General features: G+C 38.9%; 1 long non-coding RNA gene across 1 annotated transcript; it reads right to left on the bottom strand.

Annotated features, from left to right (window-relative positions):
• Window positions 268–15,626, bottom strand: LOC109839600. The gene is made up of 3 exons (XR_002246673.1): window positions 15,512–15,626; window positions 8,108–8,309; window positions 268–477 (listed from the first exon to the last, which is right to left on the bottom strand). It is a non-coding gene; the product is annotated as an uncharacterized LOC109839600 (long non-coding RNA).

The raw sequence follows: 17,075 nt of genomic DNA, 5'->3' as shown, positions 1-17,075 counted from the left end.
CATGTCACAGGGAAATGTCACCAACTTTTGCACAGTCAAAAACCTATACATGAAGTTGATGAAACTCGTTGATTCTTAAGATCCCACCATTTCAGATCCTCTCAAAGCTCCACAAGTCATTCAGAACCAACAAATCCTTTGGGATGGTGGATCATTTTTTGTCACCGAGATCATATCAGTTCTAATCACGGTGACATTCATAATTTAGTTTCTCCAAAAGTATGCATATTACATCGATAGAGATACATCAATGCTACTCTTCCCCCCTCAAGATTTCCCAAATTGGTATGAATGCCTGGTTGCCAATCGATATCAGAACGTGCCCTTGTTCCTAACTCCAACATTAATCCTAATCAGGGCCATGAAAACACCACATGTAAATAAGCTCAAACTTGAGTTGCTAGTTATCATCATCATCAAAGCTTAATGTGAATTTTCACCATCGAATGCAATCATCAATGTGCACCACATGAGTATCTGCAAAGGAAGAAGCGGTAATTTGAATGAGATTATCAGTTCAACGAAGTTAACTTTCATCCATTCGAAAAAAAAGAACTCGACATTCAAAGAAACAAATGCATAAAGCACGGAATGTTTATGCTGGATTGACCTCAAAATTGTTGATAAAGAGTATCAATTTGTGTTCCTTTTAACCTGAAGCAAAAGCTAGAAAAAATTTGAACCACTCATAAAAATCTTAATGAGACAATAGCCAGTTACAGAAAGAATCATTCAAATTGTTCAGTATGACTTGTAAATCTTAACCTAAAAGCATACATCAATAACCATTAACTTGCACAGATTAGTAATGGAATAGATTGTCAGATTCATGGTTCAGCCATTTGCGATAGATATGTCTCGGAAATGTGTTGTTCAGAACATGTAGATCATGGTAAATGTTTGATATGATGATTATCATCCTGTCTATGTGCCAGTCCATAAGACATTCATAATGAAAGCAAGTGCACACATGTTCACAATCATGCACATGTTGATACCGTAGACCCAGGTCACATGCATAGGTGTACGTGCAAGTGCATGCACACACATTTGGTGATTCTACAAAAAGACAGCAAGATGAATATCTTGTTGTTAACTACCCAATAGCAAGCAACCCCAACATTCATCTTGATTTAATTAAATGTCCAAATCTAAGTATATGAGGAAAATGGTTGATTTGGAAACGTCCAATTCATGAATCACACTGTCCCAATATAGACAATTTTAGAAAGATGTTATCCGTTTTAGGAACACTTTGTGTGGTAGCAAAATGATTATGCAGACAAATGATGTCTTAAAGGAAGTTACAAGTTATGCCAACTATATTCATGACAAACAGTGTGGAACGAACTATATATCCATTGAATTCTGTGTTGGATAATATAACGATCTAGACATGAATAATTGAACTAGAAATTCAGATTAAAATTACCGTTCACCGACGAAAATAATGGAAGTCTTCTCCTCTCTCCTCCCGTAGCCAATGATGGGAATTCCGTTCACCGACGAAAATAATGGAAGTCTTCTCCTCTCTCCTCCCGTAGCCAATGATGGGAATTAGGTCTCTTTTCTTCTCCTCCCGTAGCCAATGATGGGAATTAGGTCTCTTTTCTGCATACGGTTGAGAGGAGGGACTCCCACCTTTTATATAGATATTTGTGATTAACCCTACCCATCATGGTTTAATCACAACCATGAGATTACACTCCGATCGATCCTATCCTTTAGATATTCAAGATAATCACTCAACTTGATAAACATGAAACTTGTCTAACCAGACCATGTGGTTAGCATCCTGTTCCTAACTTGAATCGATGGCAACTTTAAATCAAATCCAAAATCGAGTAGGTTGGGCCAAATGGGTTCGTTAGATTAATCGAACCCAACAATCTCCCACTTGGCACAACATACCTCATTTTAATTTTCAAAAAATATTTAAATTTTCAAAACTTTTAAAGTCGGGTGCGCACCCATTTATTTTAGAAAACAACTTGTTGCCATGATTCTAATTAGGATAGTTTCCGAAACCTTTTCCTTAAAACAAAAATGCCACTAATGGTTGATCGTGAAAACACTATATGCTCTAATATGGCACAAGGTCACTCCACGGTCCAACCGCTAGCACCGCTAATGTTCTAAAGACATTTTCCTTATGGTGGTTTTAGTGGAGTGTAATAGAGCCGTACATCCCTTATGGTCAAATCCGATGTACGCCCTTAAGTGTCCTCTGCAACATACACAAACATGTATGCCGTTCTAAAACTTTTACCAGCATCCGCCATGTGAAAATCATCACCTTTAGTCCAGAACGAAAGCCTCAAATATGATGCCCAATCATATTCAGCTTCCGCACAAATTTAAGAGTCTCTTTACTTTAACCTTTATGACTCTATGGACCACTATCTTTAATTCGAGTTTCTTTACGATTAACTTGAAACTCTTTACTTTAAACTTTAGTTTTCTTTACTTTAAAAAATATGTATCAAGCAACAATGACCAATAACACAATGCTTGAAAAATATCAAACTGCTAATATAAAAATCAGCACAATAGTTTCTTTATGAGCTCAAAGCAATCCAGAATATAGTACTTGAAAATAAAACAAAACTACCATGACAACTAAATCTCACTGATCATATAGAATCGAAAGACTCTAAAACACCAATACTGGATACATGTTCCTTGAAGAGCCCTGGAGAAATTCCCTTGGTCAAAGGATCAGCAATCAACAACTAAGTCGGCAGATGAGGAACCTCAATCAATCCTTGTTCGATCTTATCAAGGACTAACAAGTATTTCACAATATAAATTTACTGGTCTCTGAATGGAATCCACTACCTTTAGTTTATTGATAAAATTCTTGAGCCAAGAGGCACACAATATTGCTTCAAAAATAGCAACATACTCTGCCTCCATGGTGGATGTCGTCACTAAGGACTGCTTGGCACTTTTCCAGGAAACTGCTCCTCCAGCGAGCATAAATATATAACCTGATGTTGATTTTCTGCTATCAGCACATCCTGTGAAATCTGAATCTGAATAACCAACTTCTAGATTTTTTTTAGACCTTCTGTAGACCAACATGAAATCCTTGGTCTTCTGCAAATACCGCAAAGCCTTCTTTACAGTTTTCCAATGAGCTACACCAAGATTTTGCTGAAACCTGCCTAATATTCCCACGATATAACTGATGTCTGGCCTGATGCATGACACCACATACATTAGACTGCCAACTACAGAGACATACTCCTCAGAGTTCACGAGCCTACGCTCAACTTTATTTCGTGGGCAATGAAATTTGTTGAACATATATCCTTTGACAACTGGGGCTTCACCTGGTGCACAAAACTTTATTTCATATCGCTGAAGGTTTTTTCTCAATATAAGCCTTTTGAGATAAGGCCAACAAGACTTTACTTCTATCTCTATGGATCTTGATGCCCAAAATATAATGAGCATCTCTGAGGTCTTTCATATCAAAATGCCTCGAAAGAAAAACTTTAGTCTCATGTAGGAGATAAATATCGCTGCTGGCAAGCAATATATAATCTACATACAATACTAGAATGAGAAATCAGCTCCCACTGATTTTGAGGTATATGCAGCGATCGACAGGGTTTTCTCGGAAGCCATATGACTCATCATGTTGCGAGCAACATCTTGATAAGTACGATTTCTTCTTTCAGCTACTCCATTTTGCTGCGGAGAACTTGGGAGAGTATACTGAGGAACAATGCCTTGTGACCATGATATGTGTCGTCCTGATCGCTTTTACTATAGAATTCTCCACCTCGATCAGAACACACATATTTAATCTTTCTTTCTAACTATTTTTTTTAACTTCAACTTGAAAGATCTTGAAAACATCCAGTGCCTCATATTTGTGGTGAAGACAAAAAAAATGGGCATAGCGCGAAAAATTATCTATGAAGGAGATGAAGAATCGCTAACCACTATGAGAGAGAATGGGAAGGTCCACAAATATCTGTATGAATGAGGTCAAGGAGACATTCACTCTTGGAGGCTTCAAATTTTCTCAATTTAGTCATCTTTCCCTTGATACAGTCAACACATGTACAAAATTAGAGAAATCTAACTGTTCAAGAACACCAGATTATACTAAGGATTCCAGTCACTTTCTTGAAGCATGTCCCAATCTCCGATGCCAAAGTATGGAAGAATTACTTTTAAGCCTAGGACGCTTTTTACCAGAAGAAAATGAATTCACAGACATACAGAGAAGGGAAGGAAAAGATGTATCTAAATATAATCTATAAAGACCGTCATTTAAGAAACCATGTATGATAACATCCAAACCATTTCTAATAGAAACAAAACTATTCTCTAAAACAAAACTATAACCAGATTCAGAAAATCTAGAAAAGAAATAAGCTTCTCATAGAAGGTACATAGAAAGCGTCTGATAAAACTAAAGAAACTCCAGAATCCAAGCGCATACTGAAAATCCCAACGAGCTCCACCTCCAAGGGCTGTGAGTTTCCCAAAAACAGCTGCTCATTTGCCCTTGCCTTCCGACTGTGGATTATTCTCTTCCTTTTTCTTCAGCCATTGCTTATACTTCAGACAGTCTCTCTTCATATGACCAGGTTTCTTACAGAAGAAACATTCAACCCTTTCACTTGCTGAAGAAGTGCTAGAAATAGTTGAAATATTGCCGAAAGATTTCTTCCCCTTATTGTGCCCTTGATACTTGAAGGATTTCTTTCCTGCCTTATTTGGTCCAAGCTTGCCATGTGCTAGATTTGTCATCTCAGCTTTTTCTTTCAAAATGTGCTGCCGAACATCACCACTTCCATCATATTTCAGATTAATGAGTTTGACTAGATAATTGTCCTATCTTGCTCTAACGGATCCCTCAAACTGCTTCTTGATGGTCTCAAGCAACTCCTTAGCAGTTTCGCAAGCCGGAATCCCTCCACTAATAGTCTGGTTCACCGATGCTCTAATGATCAGCATTGCAAGCTTATTGGCTTTGACCCACTTAGCATGAGATTTCTTTTCAGATTGACTTGATGACTCATCGGGCTCTTCTGGCTTATCTTCAGTGAGAACATAGTCGTAGTCAAGACACTCAAGTACTATTTCAACTTGCATCTTCCAGTTGCCATAGTTAGAACCGGTTAGGGGCTCAATCCTAGTCAGATGCTTCTGGATAAATTGTCCGTCCATCTGCATTACACCATAGACGTATAAATCAAATGAGACCTTCAATTTTATTAACTTTAATATTTCCACATCCAATTTAGGGTTAGAATGGATGGGTCAGAATGTTTTACGTATGCAACCTTCCACTCTGCGGGACAGGCGGGTGCATCATCTCATCACACCTTTGGGCAAGTGATTTGATATGCTATTCGCCCCCTAAATGTGATATATAATCACCTACAGAACTAGCCTACACAGTATCAGTTTGATTTGAACACTTCCTAACCTTTGGGCAATAGGGTTATTCTCCTCTCACTGACATGTTTCAACTATCCTGCACCACTTATCCTGTAGGGGATTTTCTAGACACCTTTGGGCAAGACTAGTAGTCCACCCACAGATAAGTGCAACCTACCAGTTCAAATGAGACTAAACTCAACCTTAGAAAATTAGGGTATTATAGGTTGGTCACCTTTGGGCAAAACACTAACCTACTCTACCATAATTTCTAAGTGACTGTTTTACTGATCTTCCTTAACCCTATAGGTTGATCTAATACTTCAATCCATTTTATTATGAACCCAAATATTTACCCCACCTGAATTAAGGATATAATCAGAGTAAATCAATTATCTTTATGTGCATACAATAAACTTTATGAATTGTCCAAATTCCTTATTAAAACTTTATGAAATGAAAATAAAAACTGTATAGTTAAAAAGCACACAGAATGATCTTTCCAACGATTATTTATGGGCTCAAAACGGACTTAAAACGGATCTATAGCGACCAAAACAAAATGAATGATCAAAACTGTAATGGGTCGGGTCTGGAAATTAATGGGTGACCCATTTCATAATAGGTTGGGTTAGAATTTGATGGATCCAATCTATTACTGTAGCGGGTCGGGTCCAAAACATACTGGATCGGGTTTTCCTTAATGGGTTATAGAGTTATATAACAAAATTAATAAATAATAGTTAATTATACTAATTAATCTAATTATTTATTTAATAAATAAATTAATTAATTATAACCCTAATTAAAACCCTAACCCTACAGACCCGGCCCTCCGCCGCCGGCCGCATTCCCGCCGCCGCACCGCCATCCTTAACGATTTCAACGATTCGATGGCCGCAACAAAGTTTAAATCATGGCCATGGCTACAGTATATATATTCTAGAATTTTTTTTTTATCTGGAAAAGCTCTGCAGCCATGGCCATGGCTGCTTTCTTTCCTTTTTTTTAATCACAAACCCATGCCTGCTCACGGAAGAATTAATTCTGTTGGCCATGATTTTTTAATCACAACCCACGGAGAATTTTTTTTTAGCAGTTTGACGGCAAACCCGTTCACGTTGAGAATAAAAAAAAAATTTATAATCACAATTTTCAACGTTTTGCATCAACCATGACCATGGCAAACAAAACACAGCCTCATAATCACAACGACTTGACGACAAACAAAAGAAAACTAAGAAGCAATGGCCATGGCTGCTGAAAACGTTGATTTTTTTAATTAATCCGAAAATAAAAACTTTAATTTTAGATCAAAATTCATGCACAAACTTTGCTCTGATACCACTGTTGGATAATATAACGATCTAGACATGAATAATTGAACTAGAAATTCAGATTAAAGTTACCGTTCACCGACGAAAATAATGGAAGTCTTCTCCTCTCTCCTCCCGTAGCCAATGATGGGAATTAGGTCTCTTTTCTGCATACGGTTGAGAGGAGGGACTCCCACCCTTTATATAGATATTTGTGATTAACCCTACCCATCATGGTTTAATCACAACCGTGGGATTACACTCCGATCGATCCTATCCTTTAGATATTCAAGATAACCACCCAACTTGATAAACATGAAACTTGTCTAACCAGACCATATGGTTAGCATCCTGTTCCTAACTTGAATCGATGGCAACTTTAAATCAAATCCAAAATCGAGTAGGTTGGGCCAAATGGGTTCGTTAGATTAATCGAACCCAACATTCTGTACTACAAACCAAAAACAGTACTAAATGTTATGATAGAATGACTAAAATGAAGGAGACAAGGTAAAGCTACTGATATTAGTTTCCATTTCAAGTAACAACTCATACCAATGGAATCAAGTTCTTCTATTATATAAAGAAACAAACAATGTGATGTGAACTGGAACATTGAATCCAAAATATGTATCAACTGCCTGAAATTGAATCATGATAACGATAGACAGAACGGAAAGCTACCCCTGTTGGGTTCGTTCTTCCAGTAGCAACAAAGGTACCAAATCACCAATTATATATCAAGAGGTACTGAATATAGACCTTATTGTTGAAAATCCAAATATATTTATTTTCTTCCATTTCTTCTCCCTTTCCAAGTGATTTATATCTGCAGAAAGCCTTTCCATATGGCATGGGAGGAAGAATGTTAATATTCATAATGAACAGTCCAATTTATTCCCCGAGTTCTATATTTTTCCAATTAAATCTAGCAGAATAAATTGTGAGAAGTAGAAAGATTTGCACTATTTGGACATCATGGAGTGCCTCTTTGTGACAAAGAACGAGTTGAACTATTTATACTATTTGGACAACATGGAAAGTCAAGCTCCAAAATTCCTCATACATGTATGTAGGAAAATTTTGTAGAACACGATCAATATGCAGATGCTAAAAAGATGTGAAAAGAAAACACGATACTAAAAACACCTGTAAAAACACCTCAATACGGTTATCCAGTCTTTGCAAAATTATAAATTTGCCACAATCCAAATGTAGTAGATTGAACCAACAGAAATGCCACTATTCATTAAGCAAACTTTTTCAGAAAATATGAAATATTCTTGATTATTAATATTCCAAAAACTGACATGAACATATTATGAAGGGAATGAATCTCAAGGTAAAGAGATAATAAGCAGTTAATAAAGTACAAGTGCTTGCTTCACCTGGAATGAGTCATAAACTGCAGTAAGCCCATGGAAGGTCATGAAGTTTGCTAGTTCACGATGGATGTTTATGTAAAACTAAAGAATCTAACAGAAAGGACAATTGCAGCTGCAGCATAAGCAATGCACCAGACAACCACTGCAAAAACCATTCTGAAGAAATCCGACATCCTAGCTGCTGCTAATGTGCATTACTTTAGTCCTGAAAAGTTCATTAGAAAAATTCAAAGTTTATTAATAATACGCAGTTTAATGTTCTGATAAGAAACACATTGCAGATTGCAGATACTTAATTTGTCCCGCATTAACTCAAGCTCAACATTACTTTGATAGGACCAAGGAACAATATTGTATTGTTGAGATACTACATTGGTCGAAAGAAAATCTGAAGGCGGATAGTGCTTCCCTCCGTAAAAGTTTGATAAGGAAATGTTATCTCAGAAGCATTAGAAACTTCTGTATCGAATATTCTTTCAAGTTGCTGGTTCAAAATCTTTAACACTGGAAAACTGAGAATGGACTAAAGCTTTAGGCCTTTCTAGCAATCTGGAATGATACTTTGACTACTTAATAATTCTACAACAGTTCCATATTTCCACAACCTATACACTCGAGAAATGGTAAAATTATTCACAAATAAAAAACATTCCTTCTTCAGCTAGCAGTGAAGAACTCAATGAATTAATAACAATGAAACATGGAACTCCTAACATGTTTATATGCTTTGTTAAAAATTAGCATTCAATATTGGGTTAATTGCGGATAGACCCCCTGTACTATAGACAGATTGCGGATAGATCCCATTGTTGCGACTGATGCTTTGAGAAACCAAACCAACGAACGCCGAGAGAAAGACCAAACAAAACACAAACACCAAGGTTTTACGTGGTTCGGCAAATTGCCTACGTCCACGGGGCAAGAAGGGGGTGGGTTTTCACTAATAGAGAAGGAGAGTACAAATTGAGATTACAAATCGCTCAAACGAACCAACTAATCTCACCAACAAATCTCTCAATCTCTCAACCAATAACCCTAACAAATAGCTCAGAAAGATCTCTCTTTTTCTGTGCTCCAAAACCCCAAAACTCTCCTCACAAAACCCTCAAATCGTATTGGTATTTCTACCAAAACAGAAACCCAAACAGACTGCAAATAGGAACCTGAACTTTCCAAAAAACCCGTCATAAGTCGACTTATCAGTCTGCATAAGTCGACTTGGCAGAGCGAAAAACAGCAACTGGAGAAGAGATCATAAGTCGACTTATCAGACCTGATAAGTCGACTTGGCAGAGCAAAAAACCAACAATCCAGAGCAGAACGTAAGTCGACTCATGCACCAACATAAGTCGACTTACCATAAGTCGACTTATGCCTGTGCATGAGTCGACTTATGACCAAAAATCTGCTTTTTCCAATTCTTCTCCACAATTCTCCACCTCGGCGAAGTTTTCCCAAAACTGAGCCGACACCAACCAAACAAATGCCTCACATGCTGAGACCCAAATGAGAGTGTGAACACTCACCCCAAATGTCGATGTCGCTCACCAAATCGGCTGCATCAAAATGACTGCCTACGTATCCTTTGCCCAAGGAATCAAGCCTTCACGTAGTTCACCCAAACGGCCTCCAAAGGCCCTCAATCAAATAGAAAAGTCTGCAACTCTTCTCCAATATCACCAAACGATCTGCAACTGATAGTATTCCCAATGACCCCAAATTGAGACAAATCAAACACCTCCACCTGAGGTAAACCAATGGCCATATCCAAACTATATCTACCAGCTGCAACTGAATCCAAAACCAATCCATCATCTGCATCCAAAACCAAATGATCTCCAACCTGTGTCACCTTAGCTGGAATCCCAAATGACGCAGTATGATCTGGAGTATGTGGAGTAATCTCCACCCAACGTGGAGTAGCATCACTCTCCACCTGCTGCGATATCCAAATGACCTGATCAACACTCTCCACCTGCCGAGAGTCAAAAGTGACATACCTGCTCAGAACAAAATCAGAAGCTCCCAAACGATAATCAACTGAGCCTCCGAACCCCAAACGCGCAATCGGATCCAATCTCACATCCACGATGTGACCAAATGCTGGGTATCCAAATATCCGACGCGACCCAAAATCTGAAGCAGCTCCACCAGATCTAATAACTCCTAAAGCAGCAGTCGGCGACCTATGCATAAGATGACCCAAATATGTCGAAGCCCGCACACCAATGCCAATGCTCGACATCAAACGCCGATCCTCCTCCAGAAAGGAACGACCCATCGAAACTGTCATCTCATCTCGTCGCCCCAAAGTCTCCACACCAATGAAGTGTCTCCTATTGCCGTGAGCTCGGCACCAACGCAAGAAAGGACCCCTACCAAAGCTGAAACAATGAGTTACCTTTCTGCCAATACACTTCTTCCAATTGTTGTTGACTTCTAGGACTTTACACCAACGGGAACTGGTCGCGACCCAATAATGCCTAGAACAATCACCAACTGTGGAAACCAAGATACGATTACCTCCCAATGATGCCTCCTTGGAAGGCCCCCAAATGCCTGACTGAACACCTCCAAAAAGACCCCTCGCTCGATGGATAGAAGTGCCAAACTCCACCACGGTCTCGCTCATCCTAATGTGCTCACAGGACTTCAATCTGCAGGTCATAGCACTCCTCAACAACCAATGCACGGTATTACCAATCATATACCCCAGCACCAAACAATGCCACAGTCTAGCCGAATCTGATGAAGTCGTCATTTCCCTATCAATCACCGTGCTTCCGTGCAAATAATACAAATTTCTTCTTCTGACGCCCTTCATCACAATCATGGACCCAAATGTAACCTTCAAGCGTGCATCCGCCAAGGTCACCCTATAGCCAGCTGCCTCCAAAGCTCCAAGTGAAATGATGTTCTTCTTCAACTGAGGAACGAACCTCACTCCAACCAACTCCCGAATCACCCCGTCACTCATCCTGATCCGAACAGTACCAATACCACCAATAGAGCATTTGTGATCATTCCCCATGAGCACGAAATCCCCTCTTTCCAACTCCTGAAAGCTGGAGAACCAATCCCTCCTAGGGCAAATGTGGTATGTAGCACCCGAATCCAATATCCACTCTGTAGAGTAGGCAACACAAACTGACGGCAGTGCAGATAACGAGTAGCCCGAAGAATCCGAATCTGAATCGTTGCCACTAGCCTTGACAACATTCGCCTCTGAAGCTTGAATAGCTTTTCCCTTATTCTTCCCGGCTCGATCAACTAACTTTGGGCAATCGGCTTTCCAATGTCCATCTTCTTTGCAAAAGGCACATTGATTCTTACGAACTCCAAGATGTGCCCCTCTAGACTGCGACCTCCCACTACGGTTTGGACCCTTTGCTCTTGCGACCAACGCCCCCGCTACCGGCTCAAACGAAGTCTCCTTATCCTTCTTTCGAAGCTGATAATTCACAAGTGCAGCGGTGACCTCACTATACGAAAGAGATGCCTTCCCATTAATAAGAGTAAGAACGAAGGTCTCATATTCCTCGTCAGGCAAGGAACTCAATAGCAACAACGCCTTGTCCTCATCTTCAATCTTAACATCCACATTCGCCAAATCCGCAAGAAGCTTCGTGTAGTGGTTCATGTGATCACCAATGGAGGTTCCTTTCTTCAACTGGAAGCGGTAAAGCCTCCTCTTCAAATGCAAGCGATTCTCCACACTCTTGGTCAAATACTTGCTCTCAAGGATCTCCCAAATCTTCTTTGCAGAAGTCTCATTGATCACATCATACTTTAGATCTTGAGTGAGACAAGACCTAATCACACCACACGCCGTTCGATTCATCTTTTTCCAAACCTTCTCATCAATGTTGTCCGGTTTCCCGTCCAACTCCAACGTATCTTCCAAATTTTGCGCGTTGAGCGCATCCATGACTTCGCATCGCCAAAGTCCAAAATTGTTTGTGCCATTGAACTTTTCCACATCAATCTTCATTGAGTGGATATTCAAGCTTTGGACGGTCTTCACGCCGGAAGTACTGCCCACAACTCCTTCTTTCTCGGCCATAATCCTCAAGGCACCACCAAACCAATGCGGAAACAAACGAGAAATAGATCCAAACTGAAAAAGACGAGATTTTTACAAAAAAAGATCCCACCTTTATCACCAAACGAAGCCCTAGATGAACTTCCAAAGCGATCTACTCCTCCAAATAGCCCAAGCGTTGCCCGTGCTCTGATACCACTTGTTGTGACTGATGCTTTGAGAAACCAAACCAACGAACGCCGAGAGAAAGACCAAACAAAACACAAACACCAAGGTTTTACGTGGTTCGGCAAATTGCCTACGTCCACGGGGCAAGAAGGGGGTGGGTTTTCACTAATAGAGAAGGAGAGTACAAATTGAGATTACAAATCGCTCAAACGAACCAACTAATCTCACCAACAAATCTCTCAATCTCTCAACCAATAACCCTAACAAATAGCTCAGAAAGATCTCTCTTTTTCTGTGCTCCAAAACCCCAAAACTCTCCTCACAAAACCCTCAAATCGTATTGGTATTTATACCAAAACAGAAACCCAAACAGACTGCAAATAGGAACCTGAACTTTCCAAAAAACCCGTCATAAGTCGACTTATCAGTCTGCATAAGTCGACTTGGCAGAGCGAAAAACAGCAACTGGAGAAGAGATCATAAGTCGACTTATCAGACCTGATAAGTCGACTTGGCAGAGCAAAAAACCAACAATCCAGAGCAGAACGTAAGTCGACTCATGCACCAACATAAGTCGACTTACCATAAGTCGACTTATGCCTGTGCATGAGTCGACTTATGACCAAAAATCTGCTTTTTCCAATTCTTCTCCACACCCATGTAGTTCTATTGGTGCAGATAGACCCCCTGAATGAACTTTTTTCAACTCTATCAAAAATAAAAGAAATTCATTCAGGGGGTCTATCCGCACCAGTAGAACTACAGGGGAATCATCCTCAACCTTTTAATATTTCGATGGCTATATCCCTAATTCAGGTAACTCCACCAAAATTGAGAAGGCGCTGCTATTGTTCATATAAGAATAGCTATGAGCTACAGACCGCAAGGAAATTGAAAAAAGATGTTCTAAAGTGCTCTCCGAAGGAATTAAATTTAAAAGCTCAATTCTATATGCCAGTTAACTTTTTTCTATCAGATATAGGTGATCATGGAGGAAAATTGAACATGAAGGTTCATCTTTATGTCCATATCAATATTAGAGTCATACATGGCCTTAAACATTTTGACTCCCTCGTTCTGTTGCAACCTTTTTATTCCCTTTTAGTAAATATCTTGGGGGCTGAGAGTTTATTCCGACTCCTGACACTTTTCTAATAAGGTTGTCTTACATGGATTGACAAGCTTGTAGAAACTTGCAAAAAAAAAGTGCAAGAAAGAAAGTGAGCATAATTGAGTGAAGAAAATAACCAACTCAAACGAAAACTTTATTCAGCACAATTCCATATTTATACTTTTAAGTGAGACTGTTAAGCAAATAACCAGCATCTAATGCTTGAGCCGCTAGGACACTGCCACGTGTATTAACAGCTCGGTAGTCATGTTGTCCAGTTAGTATTCTCCATGATGGCCAAGAATGAAAAGAGTGCTAATCAAAATACAATACTAGAAGCGCAAACAACCAGCTTGGTAGAAGATAGTGATCGTGTTGTGAGTCCGAGCTGACCTCAGATCGACTGCTTACAACCCCTGAGATCAGTAAGGAGCTGGAAGAGCTCATTGCTTAAAGATATGGAAAATCACTTGTGATCCTTAAATCATGCGTTTAAGGATCTTCCCTTTAGCGAACAGCTAGCATAACCAAATCAATCTTGATGCGCACGCAAATTGGAAGTCCCCCCTGCCTATGACACCTCGTTTGGTACGCGAGAATGATTGGGAATAGAATGTCAATTCTCACTTCTCATTCCTCTGTACCAGCACCACGTGTTTCTGGAAATTAGAAATTTCATTCCCACTTCTCATCAATTCCCACATTATGCGAGAATGAACATTCCCCATTGAGTTGTCAAGGAATGAGCATTCTCAGTTAAGTGGGGGGAAAATACATATTTTTCAAATATGTCTATTCCTGCTTACACTCTCTAAATTGCACTCAAATGTGAGAATGAGAATGAGTACTCCGTTCTCACATTTATTTCCTTTCATTCCTGTTTCATTCCATTCTCACTTCACTCGGTTCTGTGTTCCAAACGAGGTGTAATGGTTTGACACGTGGACTTTACTGTAATAAAGGGAACCTTCCATGTAACACCTTGGCCAGTGGGAAAGCGACGCGTGCAATCGGTTATACCAAATTTGCCCATGCAAATCACGATAAACAAAATAACTAGCACAAAGATAAAGGGATCCACAAAATCTACTCAAAACCATGGTCAATTTCCCTTAAGTTCTGTCTTCTTCATTAGAGACCAACTCGGGCATTGAAGGGGAGGCAGAGAATAACCTACGTCGTCATCTGAAAGTGTTTTTCTTCCTAATTTACAGGCCATATCCAGAGACCAGAGTAACTCCCGTTGATCTGTCGAGAAGATCGGAGGCCCTAAACTTCGAATCTTGATCTTCAAGGTTTACAGATCTTAAGTATTACTTTGCATAAACAAAGACGAAATCAGATATGAAAGACACATCACTTTTTTTAACGCTGAAATTATATTCCATATTCAACAGCGGAACATACATAAGAAGATGTACAAAAAAATAATCTTGTTTAAAGATTTGGAGAGTTATTCCTTCATCTGAACTTTCAAGGTGGTCTGAGGACAATGTACCTCCGTAATTGGAGTTGGTTCAAAAAATTTATCTTCCTTAGATATAAAGTAACATTTCTAGTGTGAACACTGCGAGACGACTCGACACATCACATACAGACGTTAGAATATAAAAATATAACCCTCATCTCTCACCGCACCTTCGGAGTTTTGTAGTAATGATTATAATAACAACTGGTAATCATAACCTGTCACCAACACGATCGAAACCATAGCGTCTAAAAGTTAAAACCTATGTCTTTTCAATTTTCGCAATTTTCTGACATAATATAATAACAATCTTCACAATGAACTGGGTATGTGGCTGTCTTCAAAGTCACATTATTATCATGAGTAATGCTTGTGATCGTTCCCAAAGATAACCAATCGACAGTATCTCATCAATTTACATAGCAAACAACAGCCAACAAAAAATTACTCTTTTCCATGGAAATTAGATTCTGGGCATCCTCGTTCACAAGCAAAAGTATCAACCACACAACTAAAACCCCATAAAAACAATCAGACCCAGCTAACGGCTGACTCAACTTTAGGATAAAAAAGAAAGTAATAATAATTGAGAGAAAATGGGCAGAGGGCATCACGAACCTGCTTGGATTCAGTGAAGAAGTTGATCGAAGAACAAAAGAAGGCAGCAACTCATCAGAGCTCGATTGCAGGAGGAGAGTAAGGTGAAGACAGGAGGGAACAGATTAAAGGGACTTTTGTTGAAGGGACAGAAAATAGAAAAGGAGCAAACAAGAAATATATATATAAAAATAAAGTCTTTGTACGCGTCGTTTGAGGATTGGGTCTGGTGGAGCCCACAAAAATTGGGACCCTGTTTATTGGAAAAGGACATAAAATATTAAAAAAATTAAATTATTGGCACGCGGGTTACTGATCATAGATTTGGTTTTGATTGTTTATTAGAGATGGAGTAGTGCTAGGGGATATGGTTATCTTATCTTATTAGATATTTTATGACGAATTAGAGGGATCTGCTATTTTTTGTGCATTGATGAATGTAAAAAATAAGGATTAACTTTAGAAAACCGCTCTAAGTTATTTTAACTCTAGAACCCCCCCTCCCTTAACTTTCGGGTAGTTGTGGATAATCCCCCTCGACTTTCAAAATCTGACTTACTCTGATCAACTTTTCTTACTTGACCCCCTAAACTAATAAAATTTAATCTAAAGGAACGAATAATTTAAAGTGACCACATCTCCACCCCGCTTCCATTTTTTTCTTCCTCCATCTCCATTGCTAGGTCCACATATGAAATCAAATTTTCTTTCTTTTTTTGAAAAGCTAAGGTTCTCTTATTTTGAACTTATTCATGCTTCTAATGCTTGAAACAATTGAATTTTTTTTTAATGATTGGTTTCCTTGTCAAAACCCATTGAATTGAAGTCTTAATATTTTAATTGGTTTGGCCTTTTGAATTCATATAGGTTTTGCTCAACCAAGGGTATTTTAATTATTGCACATCTTGAATTAATGATATTGAGGGGTTATTTTAAAAAAAAATGCAAAGATAAGTAGGGTTTTATGAAACACGCCATGTTTGAGGGGGGTTAAGTCGTATTTTGAAAGCTTTTTTTTTGGGGGGGTTGTTATCTAAAACAACTCGAAAGTTGAGGGGATTTTTTTTTTCTAGAGTTAAAATTTTTTTTTTTTTTTGGGGTGGGTATTAAAAAAATAAGGCAACAAGTATTACTTCCCCATTTGCTATGATTCATTTGAGTAAAAGAAACTTAGGGCTTGTTTGGATTGAGGGGAATGAGGGTGAAGGGAAGTTAGGGGAATCATTCACCTCCATTCACCTTGTTTGGGAACACTTAGGAGGTGAAGTTAATTCACCTCCATTCACCTTGGTTCACCCCCTAATAGTATAAAAATTGTTACCCCCCAAATTGGGGTGTAACCAAGGGGAAGGGAATTCCCTTCCATTCCTTTCCCTTCCCTTCCCTTCCCTTCACTCAGTTTCCCTTAACTTCCCTTCACCCCCTACGAATCCAAACAGGCCCTAAATATAGAACCTAAAAGCGAACAAAAATCTTATTTGGGATGCAAACACATGAGGATATCCTCAAATAGATATGAATACAAATACTAAATATTTATATCTGATATGATAAGGATCAGACATATAAGTGAAATATATACACT

This window comes from Asparagus officinalis, chromosome 4 (genome assembly GCF_001876935.1).
Source record: "Asparagus officinalis chromosome 4, Aspof.V1, whole genome shotgun sequence".
NCBI classification, from domain to species: domain Eukaryota; kingdom Viridiplantae; phylum Streptophyta; class Magnoliopsida; order Asparagales; family Asparagaceae; genus Asparagus; species Asparagus officinalis.
This window is presented reverse-complemented; position numbering and strand designations above follow the sequence as displayed.